At 37.9% G+C, this 6,282-nt stretch overlaps 1 pseudogene; it reads right to left on the bottom strand.

The window, feature by feature from the left end:
• Positions 1-2,228: 2,228 nt before the first annotated feature.
• LOC107141205 lies at positions 2,229-3,067 on the bottom strand (annotated as a pseudogene).
• Between the last annotated feature and the right edge of the window lie 3,215 nt (positions 3,068-6,282).

Genomic DNA, 6,282 nt, shown 5'->3' with positions numbered 1-6,282 from the left:
TATATCTTTTTTTTTGATTTGGTATCACAATGATAATAGCTTCATACAATGATTTTGGAAGGGCTCTCTTCTTTTCTCTTTCATGAAATAATTTGAGGAGTAGTGGGGATAATTATTCCTTGAAGGTCTTGTAGAGCTTGCCTGGGAATCCATATGGGCCTGGGCTTTTACTAATTCATAAGCTTTTGATGGTCTTTATTTTAATGGCTTAAATTTGATCTGTTTAAATTGTGTATGTCCACATCAGTCAGTTTGGGTAAGTCATATGTCTCTAGCAATTATTTGATGTCTTTGAGATTTCCTGTTTTTGTATGTGGAGGGGTTAGCAGGGATTGAACTCAGGGGCACTAGAACACTGAGCCACATCCCCAGCCCTATTTTGTATTTGATTTGGAGACTGGGTTTCACTGAATTGCTTAACACCTTGCTGTTGCTTAGGCTGGCTTTGAACTCATGATCTTCCTGTCACAGCCTCCTGAGCTGCTGGAATTATAGGTATGAGTCACCACACCCAGTGAGATTTTCTATTTTATTAGAGTATAAATTTTCAAAATAGTTTCTGATTATCTTCTGTAATTCAATAGTGTCTGTCATGATATTTCCTTTTTCATCACAAATTTTAGTAATTTGAGTTTTCTCTCTTCATTAGGATGGGTAAGGGTTTATCAATTTTATTTATTTTTTAAAGAACCAATATTTTTTTCAATTTTTTGAAATGTTTCTTTTGTTTCAATGTTATTGATTTCAGCTCTGATTTTAATTACTTTCTGTCTTCTACTGCTCTTGGTGTTAATTTGTTTATCTTTTACTAGGGCTTTGGGATGTAGTATTAGGTCATTTATTCATTGAATTTCTATTATTTTAATAAATGAGTTCAATGCAGTGAACATCCATCTTAGCACTGCCTTCATAGTGTTCCAGAAATTTTGGTATATTATATTCAAATTCTCATTTACCTCTAAGAATTTTTTTTTATCTCCCCTTTGATATCTTCTGCTATCTACACATCATTCAATAGCATACTATTTAGTCTCCAGGTATTGAAATAGCTTCTTTTTTTAATTTTATCACCAATTTCAAATTTCAATTCATCGTGTTCTGATAGAATGTACAGTATTATCTTTATATTTTTGTATTTGCTAAGAGTTGTTGTGTGGCCTAAGATATGGTCTAATTTACAGAAGGATCTATGTGTTACTGAGAAGAAAGGGTATTCACTTGTTGATGGATGGAATATTCTATATATGTCTGTTAAGTCTAAATTATAGATTGTATTATTTAGTTCTATAGTTTCTTTGTATAGAAGATCTATCTAGTAGTGAGAGCAGTGTGTTAAAGTCAGTATTATTGTGTTGTGGTCTAATTGTTTCTTGAAATGAGAAGGGTTTGTTCAATATATGTAGATGTTCCATTGTTTGGGACATAAATATTTATAATTGTTATGTCTTGTTAATGTATAGTTCCCTTAAACAGCATGTAATGTCTTTCTTTGTCACTTCTGGTTAATTGTGACTTAAAGCCCACTTTATATGTTACTAGGATAGACACCCCTGCTTGTTTATATGATCCATGTGATTTTTTTTCATCCTTCCATCTTTTATCTTTGGATATCTTTTCCTAAGGTGGGTCTCTTTGAGACAACATATTGTTGGGTCTTTCTTTTTTTCAATCCAATCTTCCAGCCTATATCTTTTGATCAGTTTAAGCCATTAATGTTCAAATGTATATTGAAATATGATTTGTATTCCTAGTCATTTTTTTCTGGTTTATACTTTGAATTAGTTTCTCCTTTGATTGAATATTCCTTTATTGTAGCTCCTTCCTTTGCTGGTTCTCTATCTCTCTCACTTTCTTATTTTTTTTTTTCATTTCATATTCTAGGAATATTTTGCTGAGAATATTCTATAGTGCAGGCTCTCTAGTTGTAAATTCTTTTAACTTTTGTTCATCATAGAAGATTTTTATTTTATCTTCAAATCTGTAGCTTAATTTTGCTGGACTTAAAATTCTTTTTTTTTTTTTAAAAAACAAGACTTTTTATTGTCTTTTTTTGTTTGTTTGTTTGGTTTTTGTTTTTTTTTAATTGAAGTTTGCTTACTGGTCCTGCTTCCATGAATGGTCAATTCCAAGAGAAAAGGGAAGGGAACCAGCCAGCACAGGGAGGGATCATCTCCACAGTATTCCATTTATACACAGAACTAAACAGACAAGCACAGAGTCAATACTGTGGTTAGAAGTTGGCAGCCTGGGATGGGGGAGGAACAGGTGGGAAATAGGGGTGTCATTAAAAAAAATACAGCCCCCTCCAAACTGGGTGCCTGGGGGAAGACTTGGTCTGTTTCAACCCACGAGGAAACAGAAGATCAAAAGCAGTTTGGGAAGGCCAGAACTGTCAGGGATGGAGGGAGGAGGGTGGTCCAGGGGGTGGGGGAGCTGTTTGGCAACTGGGGTGAAGGGAATGCCCTCCCCCTGTGGGGATCCCTCCAGCCCCTCTGGTCTGGCAGGAAGGGGGCAGCCTGCAACCCCCTAGGGCAGGTCTGGGGCTGCCAGATGCTCCAGTTAGGGGGCTGGAGGGGGCTCACAAAGGCTTGCCCTCCAGAGAGATGACAGCAGTGCCCCCCATTTTTTCAGCCAGGTACAGTGGTGCTTGACCTCCTCATAGCAGTTTGCTTGTAATTCATGCTTGATTCTTTTTGATGGTGTCCTTGGAACTGGCATAGATCAGTTTGCTCTTAAGGGGTGCAGATTCAGGGGCCCAGAAAATAAACACCAGGTCCTCCTTCTTGCTCTCCTTGGTCTTGTAGGTCGCGTCACATAGGGCATAGCGGCAATCCTTGTCTGGCAGCAGCTTGACAAAAGTGGCCTGGGGATCATCCACAGTCTGGCCCACATCACCTACAAGGATCTCCTTGCCCTCCTCCAAGATGATGTTCTTCTTGTCCTCACTCAGGCAGAAGAGCACTGTCTTCTTACGTTTCTTCACTATCTCTGGTGTTGAAGACTTGTGTACCTTCATATCATTGAATACCTTGGTGACACCATCAGAGACAGTCACAGCAGAAGCCATGTTTCTAGAAGTGAAAGGAAGACTGCAAGAAGAGCCTGTGAAGATGAAAGCCGCCACAGCTGCTGCCGGGATCCAACTGAACCTGGATTTAAAATTTTTGATTGGCACATATTTTCTTTCTGAGATCAAAATTCTTAGCTTTGAGGGTCTGGATTGAGATATCATCAGAGATCTAAATTGATTTCCCACTAAACATAATATAATATTTTTCTCTCTCAGCTTTTAAAATTCTATTCTTATCCTATATGCTAGGCATTTTCATTATAATGTGCCTTGATGTGGGTCTGGTAATTTTGTATACTTGAGATACTATAAGCTTCTTATATTTGATTTTCCATTTATTCTTTAGGTTTGGGAAATTTTCTGATATTTCATTGAAAAGATTGTTCTTTTCCTTGGTTTGTATCTCTCTGCCTTTATCTATCCTGAAAAATCTTAACTTTTTTTTTCATGTTGTACCCTAATTCTTAGAAATTCTGTTCATCATTTTCTACCATATTCTCTGCATGGTTGACTTTATTTTCAAGATTATATATTTTATCTTTGATGCTTAGGGGTCTGTATTTCAAGGGTTCTAGTCTGTTGGTGATGCTTTCCATTGATTTTTTTGTTTGGTTTATTGATTCCTTCATTTTGAGCATTTATGTTTTTTTTTCTTTTTCAGAATCTATCTCATTATTGAAGTGATATTTTACCTCCTGAAGTTTATCTCTGATTTTACTCCTTGCATCATCCTCTATGTCACAGATAATTTTAACTATGTACATTTTAAACTTCTTCTCTTACATGTCTTCTACTGTGTTGTCAATGGATACTATTATTGGAACATCTTAGTTTGTTTGTGGCACTTTATTCCCTTGTTTGTTCATCTTGTTTTTAATGTCTGTCCATTTAGCCTTGTGGATCTGAATCAGTATAGCTTCTACCTTGTAGACTCACAGTGCCCCTGAAGGTTTCCAGTATCTCATGTTTAAGGGGGAGAAAAATAATAAGAATACCTGATGCAAACAATATATAGACTTAAACTTAATAGCTCCTATTTAGATTTTTATAGTTTGTCAAATTAAATAGAAATTATGTGTTCAATTATTGTCTGCAAATGTTTATAAGGAAGGAGGAGAGAAGATAGAAGTAAAAAATTATAGGAAGAAGGAAAGAGGAGTTAATAGAGATTGACTGTTAATAGGAGAAAAGAGAGAAGGAGAATCCAGGGAAACAGATAAGAAAGAAGTATATATATATATATATATATATATATATATATGAAATATTTAAAAATAAAAATAAAAGAATACACAATAAAACTATAATAAATTATTTAGACATCCCATTCCTCACTAAACTGATGCATGAAAAATACTTGATTTCAAAAATAATAAAAAAATATGAAAGAAGAAAAGGAAAAGAAAAGAAAAAAGAAAGGGGGAGATATCTGTGCACACTCGAACAATTTTTTCCACTAGAGTTCAAAAGTTTTTTAGCTTCCCTTCTCAACATTTAGGTGGTGTTGTCTGAAGTTTAATGTTAGTTCCACCCTCAAGACGGTTCGTGTTCTTAGGTTGAGAGTGTTAGTTCTGGAAGCAGAACTTGTAGAGGTGGGATGTAGGCTTAGTTGTACTCCAGTCTCTTGGTTTTTTTTTTTTTTATTAGTTGTTCAAGACAATACAATGATCTTGACATTTCATACATTTGCGCTAAAAGCATGCAATGGAGAAAGGATAACATCTTCAACAAATGGTGCTGGGAAAATTGGAAATCCATATGCAACAAAATGAAATTGAATCCCTTTCTCTCACCATGCACAAAAGTTAACTCAAAATGGATCAAAGAACTAGGAATCAAACCAGAGACTCTGCATCTAATAGAAGAAAAAGTTGGCTCTAATCTCCATCTCATGGAATTGGGCTCCAAATTCCTTAATAGGACACCTATAGCACAAGAGTTAAAACCAAGAATCAACAAATGGGACATATTCAAACTAAAAAGTTTTTTTCTCAGCAAGAGAAATAATAAGTAAGGTAAATAGGGTGCTCCAGTCTCTTCACTGGGAGCCTATTGTTCTAGAGATTTTAAGTCAGCCTACCTCCAAAGCCCAAAACTTGCTTGTTCATTTTGGAAGACTGCAGCCAGGAATTTCCTTTGGTTTCCACTCATGTGGTATAGGAGCCTGTTCTTAGCCCACTGCTCCACCTGCAGGCCCTGTGATTCCTGGTCTCTGATTCAGTATCCAGTCTTTCTCACCCCTGTACTTTTAAATTTCCAGTCAGGCACTGCTCTTCCAGTTGTTCCTGCAAAGAGCCAGACTGGAGGGGGAGGGTTAAACCAGGTGGGTTTCTAAAACCAGTATTCCCCTTTGTAAACTTGTCTTCATGCTTGATTTTCTTCTGGTCACTTAGGCACACTCTCTGTCACACAGAGTGGGTTTGACCAGCTCATTTTTCAGTCCATACTCAGGTCTGCCAGAAATAGGCTACTTGAACTGCCAGCCCCCATGCCATGGCTGCAAAATAGTTCTTTCTGCTGTCCTCCTTGCATGCCACTAAGAGGAATGGTGGCTTTCCTCTTGTATATGGATACGGTGTAGCACAACACACTGTAATTTCAAGAATTGTCTTTGATCTGTAAGCTCTCTGTACCCTAAGTCTTTCTGAGAATGGAGGTTCTTTTAATCCCTTTTTTTTTTTTTACTGTGCTCACATAGGGAATGTTCTGTTTTGTGAGTTTAGCTGCTGCTGCTGCTGCTTCTGGGGGGCTGGGGATCTTTCCCCTTATTTTTTTATACAAGATCTCCTGAGCCCCTGATTTGTTTTAATGTCCAGTATTAAATTCCATCAAAGTTCTCCCTATTCTTGATCATTCGGGTGATCTTGTTGAAAAGCTGCCTGTCTGCTTTTCTTGGTTCATGCCACAGACCCACCTGGGAAGTGACCCCTCTATTCCTTTATCTTCCTGTTATGTCTCTAATATATTTTTTTCCTGTAGTTTACACAAATAACTCGCCAGCGTGGTGACCGCGTGACCCCAATTGGAGAGGGGGCGGAGCGGAGCCGCCACCCGTGCCCGCAAGGTGGGCAGACCCGCGACCCAGTGGTACATGGGCGTGGTAGGAGGGGCAGGGCAGAGCCGCCGTTCACGCTTGCAAGGTAAACAGACCTGTGACAGCCTGGCGGGTCAGGCCCAGTGGCCTGCCAGTGTGGTACACACGTCACCCCAAC

Source organism: Marmota marmota, unplaced genomic scaffold (assembly GCF_001458135.2).
Source record: "Marmota marmota marmota unplaced genomic scaffold, marMar, whole genome shotgun sequence".
Lineage (NCBI taxonomy): Eukaryota > Metazoa > Chordata > Mammalia > Rodentia > Sciuridae > Marmota > Marmota marmota.
The sequence above is the reverse complement of the archived record's forward strand: the minus strand, read 5'-3'. Positions and strand labels throughout refer to the sequence as shown.